We start from the raw sequence: 10,602 nt of genomic DNA on the forward strand, positions 1-10,602 counted from the left end.
GGGCGGGTGACTATATAACGAAGAGGGGCCGTAGCCAAGCCAAGTCTCCTACTTTGTTTAGGTTTAGGTCACGCGTACCACCTGGACTCGGGACTACATGTTGTCACGTTCCACACGGATTCTTATCTTTTTCTTTTTTAATACAGTACAGACGCAAGCGCTCATATACACATATATACGCTCATCTTTATAAACACACACACGCACACCCTATCCCTATGAGCATCTCCGAAAGAGTGAGCCGGTATATCATCTTGAAATTTATGAAGTCACCATAGGCACCTCGTCGTCAACGGGAACGTCTCCTCCCACTGAATGCGCATCGACAGAAATCCTGAAATAATCCATGAATAAATGCGAGCACCAGGACTTTGCGGGAGTCCGGACTGCTCCCAAGTCCTCTTTTGACCACCCTGGCCCACCCAAAACCCTCCCCTCTCCTGTGATTTTTCAGTCAGCACCACTCCAGAGCGTGAGCGACCGCATTCGTGCCCGACCTGAGCGGACGCGAGCACTCACTGGCGCCGGCATTGAAGCGGTGCGCCGGCTGAGAGATAGCGCCGCCCGCGCCACTTTCTAGTGCAGGAGACTGTTGCACGTTCAAACGACAGGACAACCGCTCGTCCGTCCGTCTGCCGCCCACATTGATGGCATGCGGTTTTCGAGGCGTCTCCTATGGTGCCAGCCGTCCATCCCTCTACCGCCGAACATTACTATATAAACCGCTTCCCCGGCCATAGCTAGAGTCATCCGCCGACACCTTTCATATCTTGGCTAGCAGTATTTTGCTGGATTCCATAATTCGGCTAGTAGTATATTGCTGGATTTGTATTTGAAAGAGGTTTGCAATGGAATAATTTTTGTGAATAGTTTAAGTTGTATTAGTTCAATCTATGGTCAAACTTTAGCCCAAAAGAAGGTGCATAATAAACCCAGATGGAGGGAGTAGTCAACAAAGTAAGGAAACTTGCTAGGGGAGAAATAGACATTAATGAACATTAAAGATAGAAGCTTGTTGGCCTTTGAAATGACACATACTGCAATGGTCAGTGTTCACAGCATTTAGCAGACTTGTAAGCAACTCTACGCCACTAGCCTTCTTTTTCAGATTCAGTGCATAAATATTATTGCTTTATGATGATTATCATTTTAGAATCAGTGTGAACAGCACAAGGCAATAAGCCAGATGTTCAACTAGTAAATCCTAGTCACTCACAGAAATGTACTTTGGCACATGGGAGCATATGCTCCTGCTATTGGGAAAAATATTTTAAAATGTCAAAAAAATTCAAACAAAAAATTGGCGTGTCCATCCCGATATTCTTTGTGGGAACGTCAAGTTTCACGGACACTACAACAAAAACACCATGTATGGTCACTTTTTCTAGGACGCTATTTTATTCGTCTCTAAGCATATGGACACTAGGGACCTAAAGACGCTTCTTAAGACGTTTACGGAGCGTCACAATCCTTTTTCCTATAATTAGCTTCTAAGAAAATAAGTATTTACTTTTAATTAACTTAGAGACGATTTGTGAGACATTTTAGTGTGCGACTCTAGTCTTATCCTAGACTTGAGAAATCTGTACCCCCGCAAAAAAACAGTAAAAGACTTCATTTTTTTTTGAATTATTAAGTTATTAAGAATAGAGTAAGGCGGCGTCGGAATGGGAGGGGAAGGAGATGGCCGACGTTGCCGCGGGAAGGGAAAAATAAAGAGAAAAAGAGGGCGATGGGGATGGGATTCGAACGCTCTACCTCCTAGTGAGGTGGGCGCTGTGCTAACCACCAATACTAGCATGGTCTTGGTTTAAATTTGCAGCGTGAACCATAAAGAAAGAAAACAAAGAGAAAAAACTTAAAAGGAAGTTACCAGAAATTCCCATGAAACAGTCTTTGTGACGGGTCGAACAAAGGACCTATTGTTAGTAAAGAACGACGCTAGCCACAAAAAGAACATCTCTAGCAGATCCCGCAACCGAACGATCCACAAAATTGGTTTATGGACTTCCGTAAACAAATTTTGCAGGACGACAAGCGCGAAGACATAACAGACCCCGCATAGTTCACCGGAATTCAACATGATTTTAAAAACTAGTAAGTTCGCGCCATAATTAAACATAGTCATACATAGCAGGAGTTCACAAGAGTTCCACAAATACAACCTAATTAAACATAGTTTAACTGGAAATTAAAGTAGTTCATACTACGCGGGGGTCTACTTCTAATTAAACATCACTGGGGTTCTATGCGTCGGAGTTGCCCTCGTCGTCCTCGTCGCTGGAGATGACTTCGGCAGGCAGCGGCTGGCCTCCGTGCAGGGTGTTGTAGATCAACGAACGGTAGAGCCGGGTTTGAAGTTGGTACTCCTCCCAGGCCGCCAGCAACTGCGCAGCCGCATCTCAGGCGGCGGTGGCGGCCCTTGCCTCAAAGAATGCCCGCTCGGTCGTGCGCCGGCGCTGGATCGCTGCGTTGAAGAGCCGGCCGCAGCGCCGAAAGGTCGTCCACGCACGCGAACTCGCTCCGGTGCTGCGGGGCTTGGCGCCACGCGTGCATGCCGCCTCTCTACTTGTCTGACACGGCAGGGCGGAGGCCGGACCCGCTTGCCACGTCGTCATTCCGGCGCTTGCGGGTAACGAAGCCACCACGCGCGACGTCTCCACCGTGATACCCGAAGCCTCCGCGACGACCGAGACCATCACCGCCGCCACGCCCTGCATGTGCGGTTGACATCGCCGGAGAGATCCGGTGGCCGGAGGCGCAAGAAATGACTGCCGAAGGGGAGATGATTTCTCGTCATAGGGAGGAGGTTCCAAATATATAGCGAAAAACGGGGGTGGTTTATGGGCCTCCGCTAAAAAATTTACGAGCTGGGCCATTTTTTCGGGATCTGATCGAGCCATTTTTTTGGCCCGTCCTGTATAACGCAGTTCACTGGAGTTTTAAAGTATCTGCTAGAGATGCTCTAATTAGTGATATTTCGTATCTAAAATCGCAGCTCAATGTCTATCAACCATAAACTGCAAATAGATTAAACAATTTAAAATTGAGCATGATTTTATTTTTGAAAAAAGTAAATTGTTTTTTAAAACATGGAAATTACAAATTTCTGCCCAGATTTTTTAAAATTTAATTTTTTTTGTGAAACATAAACATTTTTTTGAAAAAGGACCAAATTTGAAAATGAGAACAATTTACAAAATTGTAAACAAGTTTTTGATAAAAGGAACAAAAATTTTAACTCGGACATTTTCGAGAATTAAGTAAAATTATATCAAAACTTGAACATTTTTTGAAATTCCACGAACAATTCTATAATTTGCGAACAATTTTTTGAAACATTAACTATTTTCGGAATTGTAAAAAATTTGGAAGTTGGAATACCTTTTGAAATTCCCGCAAAAAATAGAATTTGTGAACAAAATTCAAATGACAACATTTTTTTGAAATTATCCAAACATTTTTTTCAATTTCTGAATAGATTTTCGAAAAATGAACATTTGTTTGCATTTTTGATTTTTTTTAGAAAGTGGGAACATCTTTTCAAATTTTTGGACATTTTCTAAATTGTGAACAAAAATTTAAAATGCAAAATTTTTTAGATTCTGTGAATAAAGTTTGAAAATAAGAACAATTTCTTAAAAATAAAAATAATATCAAGGCAAACATTTTTAAATTTCTAAACATTTGTTGAAAAAGAAAATAAACCTGAAAATGATAAATGAAATACAAGAAAAAAAGGAAAAAAGAAAGGAAAATGAAAATGAAAACTAAAAAAGGAGAGAAAAAAGAGAAACAGGGAAAAAGAAAAACCAGAAACCCGGTTGCGAACCTCCTAGAAGGTTCCACAAACCGGCTGGTATTGTAGTGCGTTCTTTACTGATAATTGGGCCGACCCGTCTTTCTCGCCGGTCGTCGCTACCTCTGTGCGAATTAGCGACAATCTACCACGTAGTGCGATAGATAGGATTTTCGGGAACAAACATAGCGCAGCATCTACCCTAGCCTAGGGCGGTTGTGGCGTGGGCTTGGACCTTTTCTTGGTCCGATCGACCAGACCGGTCAGACAACAAACTGGGTGCTGTTTAGTTGGGCCTAATAAGACGACCTAGATCGGCTAATTGCGATAGCTGATTGGGATGGGAAACCCTATTTCTCGTGTAGGTCAACGAAAGCCACCAATCGCTGTCTATTTCTCGCATTAAGCAAGACGACAGGCTGCTCTGACTGAAGGTTTTTCCTCTCCCGCTTTGTATTGGGCCTGCCCATTAACGGATACAAATAGTAAGAAAAAGAGGGGGCGACCGCAGCTAAATTCTATTTGGCGCCTTAACCGCCCGTTTTAGTTGTTCCCGCAATCGGGCGGATACCCCCTCTCCTCGCGTCGCATTTTTGGGCCAGGCCCATTTTGCTTCACAGTACACATCACTAACCACCACGCTAGCAAGCCTAATGTGGTTACATGTATCTTTCTTGTTCTTTTCTTGCTTGTCTTTTCTTTTTTTTCCTTTTTCCTTTTTCTTTTTTCCATTTTCCGTTTTTCTTTGTTCTCTTTCTTCCTGGGTTTGTTGCAAAATTGATTGAATTTTTTCTCAAAATCGATGAAATTTATATTTTAAAATTTAGTGAACTTTTTTTCAAATTTGATGAACATTTTTTAAAATCGATGAACTTTTTTAAAATCTCGATGAACTTTTTTGAATCTCGATGAACTTTTTTCAAACTTAGTGAACTTTTTTCAAACTCGATGAACAGTTTTTGAAGCTCGATGAACTTTTTCTCAAACTTGATAAACTTTTTTGAAACTCGATGAACTTTTTTGAAACACGATGAATTTTTTTCAAATTCACTGAACTTATTTTTAAAGTGGATGAACTTTTTTCTAAGACAAGACTACATACAGTAGCAAACCGGTTTTTCTAAGAAAAATAGTCTGTACTGTAGCAGTTTTTAGAATGAAGAAAAAAAGATCAAGCGGGAGCCAGCGATCGAGCGGGCAGCAATAGCCAGCGATCAAGCGAGCGGCAGCAGCCAGCGTTCGCTGCTGGGCCAGGCCCATGCTAGTGACACAGTGGGCGCTGGAATCGCCAGCGGGCGCTGGAATCGCCAGCGGGCACTGAAGGCGCCAAGGAGGAGCTCTCGTTGCAGATGCCGCTACCACTCCGCCCTAGTCACGTTGGTGATAAGTTGTAGGTGCGGGTCGTACTTGAGGCGATTCAAGCTGGTTTTTCTTTGATTTTTTTTTACTTTTTTCGTTCTCTTTTATTATTTTTCTTCTCCATTTTGTCATTCTTTTTTGCTGTTTGTTTCTTTGTTTTGTTTCATTTCTTCTTTCTTCTGTTTATTTCATTTTTCATCTTTTTTTTCTTCTCCATGCTTTTTCATCTGTTTCTTCATTTTTCTTCATTTACCTTTTTCTTTAGTTTATTTTGATTCATTTTCAGTTTTCATTTTTCTTCGTTTTTCTTTGTTGCCTTTTCTTTTTCATTCTAAATTCTTATATACTTGTTCAACCTTTTCGAAATACTTGCTCAATACTTTTAAAATACTTGCTCAACATTTTTATACACATGTTCAACAGTTTTTCAAATACTTGTTCAATATTTTTTTCAAATACTTGTGCAACATTTTTTCAAATACTTTTGTAAAATTTTTATATACTTGATTACTTTTTTTCAAATACTTGTTCAACATTTTTCAAATAATTGTTTAACATTTTGTAAATTTTTGTAGTATATATATTGAGAATATTTTAAGGCGGCTACTACAAATCAGCCGGTTGTTTTTTCTAGAAAATCATCCAGCTAGCTAGCCGTCCGATCTGGCGCTGGTTGCCATTTGATTTCACCAGCAGCTCGAGTCTTCCCTTCTCTCATCCCGTTCAGTTCGACACCCCCGCATGCGCCGCGTCTCTGTGTAGACAACAATGTCCTCTGCTGTGGTAAATAAAGAGGAAAGAAAAAGAAACATGAAAAAATAAAAATAATGACAGAAAAAGAAAAAAAAAGCAAAAGATAAACAAAAAATGGGAAGAGGGAGCCTGTGCTATTTGGGTCGGGCCAAATACACATCGTGACCAGGGGGTGCATGTTTGGTCGACAACGTCGATCGTCGCATTAATAAGGACCTTGTGTGGGACTGAACAGTCCGATCCAGAGGGAGCCACATGGAGGCCGAAAAGCCCGCTCGGTTAGTCCAGCCCGAGTCACACCCATGGCTTGAGAATGCCACCCTTATTGTTGCGAGTCGCACTCTGCCCCTTCAATCTTCCACTGTCTTTCTATTTCTTATTAAACTTTGTGGATATTACTTGGATACATATATTACCCAATAAAGTTACCCTTCATCTCGTGTGTCTTGCGCGAGGCCGATCTGGGATTTCATGCCTCCCATCGACGCTGACACAAATCGGCTTCATATTCTGTGGTTTTAGAGCCATGGAGGTGCGATGCATCTCGACCCTTGTCGACAGGAGGGTTCTTGCTCTGTTTTCTTTTCTTTACGGTTGTGCCCTCCTTGGGAAGACGAGGCGGCGTCTCTTCGAAGTTGGAATAAGGTTCTACCTGCTTAGCCCCCGTTCTGGTGATGCATCAAGCATTATCTGATGGCGTGTGTAGGTGTGTCTCCGCATATCTCGCGAGATTCGGTGGGTGTTTCTCTTCAATGCATTTACTTGGATCCGGTCTTCGTTTGTCTGTGTTCGTGTGTCTTTAGATTGCATCCTTCCACTAAACGATTCTCTTTATTGGTGGTGGCTGATGTTCTGGTGCGCTGGTCTTATTGGGCCTTAGCCCGATGACTACTTGTTTGTCTACTACAACAAGGTTTGACCAGCTCCGTTGAGTGAGAGCCGATAATGGTGGCGCGCCTTCTGCTCACTCCACTGCTTGTAGTCGTCGCTAGATGGTTTATGGATCTGGTTGTAATTTTTACTTGTAATGTTCTTTGCACCGTCTTGAAAGATGATGACTAGATCGGTAGTTTTTTATGCAAATATTTGTTGATATTTTTGCAAAAAGAATGAATAATAGATATTGAGCCAATAAACGGAACACAAAAAGAAATTTGTCCATTGTTTTTTAACACAATCCATATATGTGCTTAATTAGCGCTCCTGGATTATTTTGCTTAACCAAGTTTGACGTTCACGGAAGTACATAACAATTAGATGTCCGGGACTATTTTTGTTTAACAAAAAAGTTGGTGCTACTAATTTATTTTCTTTACCGCGCAATGTTTCCCGGGTCTTTCAATTTTTTATCTCCATATATGTCGCCGGATATTTTTCTACGCCGCGCGCCATCTCCCCCCCCCCCCCCCCATTATCCAACCTCCCGATTCCAATTTGCGCCGGCGAGACCACCCTGCGCCCGCCCATTCCTGCACCCCGAGCAGTGGCAGCCTCACCTTGAAGTGTTGCCCTCCCCCGCTAGCTCTGCACGCAGGCGGTTCCCGTTTTCCTCGATCGACAAGCTCGGTAGTTAGAGCCCCGTCGGTGTCCGTCGTCCTCTCCGTCACGAAGTCGTGCTCCTCCCGATGTCCTCCTCCCATCATGAAGCTGCATCCACGTCGGTCTCATCGTTCACCCGAAGCTCCGCCGCGTGTTCCGCCGGCACACCGCCCTGCAAGCAGTCGCTCCATCCAGAGCATCTTCAACATCCACCACATCAAAGGAGGTGATGCCTTGAATCCCACAGCCCTTACAGTTTTACCATTATATCAACCAAAGTGGCCTCCTCAATTTATATTCATCTCAAGTCTTGATCCTCTTCTCATTCGTCTCGTTACTTCCTTCAGGTAGGCAATGCACTCTAAGTGTTTGTTGAATTGCTTGCTTGCCTAGAAATCAATTCTGACAGAATTTTCTTGAAAGATGTGAGCAACTATTTGGTCCAATAAAAATTTTATATGGCAAAACTCAAAAGTAGTACAAGTGGTGTTAGATCCAAATAACCACACATTCCATTTACACTGGAGCATAAAACATGATAGTGTTTAGTTGTACAGGCTGCAACGTACTCTGCTATTTTGTAGTAATTTTATTCTGTCCTATTTCCTACCCCAGCTTAGTGCAGTCCTACTATTTCGGTAGTTTTGATTCTTGCATCTTTGCTGAAGGGAGCTTCAACCAGCAGCTCTCAGATTTTTCACTAAAAGATTGTTGTTTACAGGCTATATGTTGCTATGTGTGTGCAGTGACTTCTACACAGAAGGCAATCTATTTGTGTCAGATCCATTGATGTCAATATACAACTGACCTTTTAACTCATTTAACATGGGCTGATGTCTATTTTATCATTTCTGACACATCCTTTTGTAGGGTGCTAAGACTAGGTCAACGGTGGTTGTTGCAAGGGACAAGATGTCAGATTTCACGGCAGGTAATGATAAAATCTACCACATGTTTGTACCTACATCTATAGATAATGGGTGGAGCGAGAAGAGGCCTCTGGGTATATTCAAGGGAAGGAAGTTGCTTCTCATGGGTGGGGTCTGTGGGGATAAAATCCAATCCGGGTTTTCTCGCATGTATATGTCTGCAGATACATGTGTATGCACCCAACTATTGGGTAGCAGTAATATGTTTTGCATTACATATGTAGAAGAAACTGAGGTGCTCAATCTAATGCTACGGTGGTATTTTTAGGTTGATTGGCGGTTGGTGATCTCTAATAATTACAGTATTATTAAGCAAACTGCAGAAAATGAAACAGAAACTATGAACCATGTCAGACGTGTATATTGCACAGGAGGCTGTATGTTGCTATGTGTGTGCAGTGACTTCTACACAGGAGGCTGTATATTGACATCAGACGTGTAAACTAATGTGGATAAGATGATATATAAGTAGACTTAGCTATCTGCAGAGAAGGCAATCTATTTGTGTCAGATCCATTTGATATTTATATGGTTTTCTTGTAGTGTCTGCTAGGTTCCCATTGGATATAGCATGGTTTAGTTGTTTATTACATAATGTAGTTCAATGCATAACCTAGACATATGTTTCTATGCATGACCGTAACATACGATTTTAACATTTTTTGATGAAGATATTATGTCGAGGATTCCTCGACGGCTTCGAAGCCTAAACATCCCAGTTCAGGCTGCTCAAAGTGTACGACCAAATGAAGAAAATTTACAAGGCCTCCAGAGATTGATGATCCATTACCAAACAAGCCTCCTAAATCTACTAGCCAAGTTAAAATAATTTGTAAGCTAAATTTTTTTAAGCACATATCTAGTGTGATGTATATGGTCCAGTTATATGCCATTGTGATACTCTTGCATGCAGGGCCAAATGGAGATGTGCGACAGATTATACAGGAATTTTGAGGTAAAATTTTCATAGCACTATTCAAGACTGTTAATTTGACTTTGCTGACTGCCAATTTTAATATTTGAAGGAGAAATTTGTCTACCCCAATGAGATGAATCAACTTACACAAGACCGGATCCTATTGACTATTAAAAGAATGGAGAGCGTATAGGCCTCATTTGAAGAATAAATATTTCAATCGCAACAAGAGGTCTTTGGCTGAAATTATAGCAGAATTAGTAAATCTTATGTTCTAAATATTTCTTCTCAAATTAGTCTGTTATCTTTCTTTCCAAATATTTCTTCTGAAATTAGTCTTAAAGCTTATGTTCTAAATTTCACTCTGTTATCTTTCTTTTCTCAGGGTAGCTCAAGATTTTGAAAAGGAGGGCACTCGAGGAGCCAGGAGTATAGAAGAATTACTTTTTAATTGGACAAGTATTATGTATTATGTAAAGATTCTAGTTTCATAGGGAACTTAGTTCTAGTTTGTACGATTCTTAATTATTTGCATCTTTCATATGAATGTCTAGTTTCATTCAGTTCTAAACCCAAGGTGTTTGTTCTACTAATTAAAATTGTGTGAATGGGATTATTGTGAATACAATTGGTGATATGTGTGGATCCCTTTATATAATGATATTTGTTGCTTATGAATGTGACTGGTGATATGGGTGGATGCCATTATATATATATAATAATATTGGTTGATCATTCTACACAGGCATGTAGTATGATAAAGTAACTGGATTTGAAATGATGAAATACAAGTTAGAAATAAATCAATAATGTTTAAAGTTAAATATTATGTAGCTACAAAGGATCTTGTGTATATTTAGAGACAAATATAAGGTCCCTACATAGGGTGTATAAGAATGGGGTCAGGTCCCATGACAAATGAAATGACTTTGTGAGTAGAGACGTGATAAGCGCATCTAATAGAACGACTCTACATATGTAGAGACGCTTTTGAACGTCCCTATATAGCATCTCATGTCATGTAGACACGATTAGCCAGCGTGTCTACATTTTTTGAGACGGTCCGTGAGGAGACGCTCCAAAGACGCTTTACTAAGTCGACTCTACGGTTGCCTAGAGATGAAATAGCACGTCTCTAGCTATGGAATATGTTGTCTCTACATGCAGTTTTTCTTGTAGTGGGAAAACCGACATTTTTTTGTGGTTTGGGTAAAAAGACCAAAAAAATAGTCTTGTGAAAAGCCCGTTTTAACACCAAATTTTATCTTTTTGACATGCAACAGAAAAATTATTCGTTTTTCATGAAA

The sequence above is a fragment of the Triticum dicoccoides genome, chromosome 7A, assembly GCF_002162155.2.
Source record: "Triticum dicoccoides isolate Atlit2015 ecotype Zavitan chromosome 7A, WEW_v2.0, whole genome shotgun sequence".
NCBI classification, from domain to species: Eukaryota; Viridiplantae; Streptophyta; class Magnoliopsida; order Poales; family Poaceae; genus Triticum; species Triticum dicoccoides.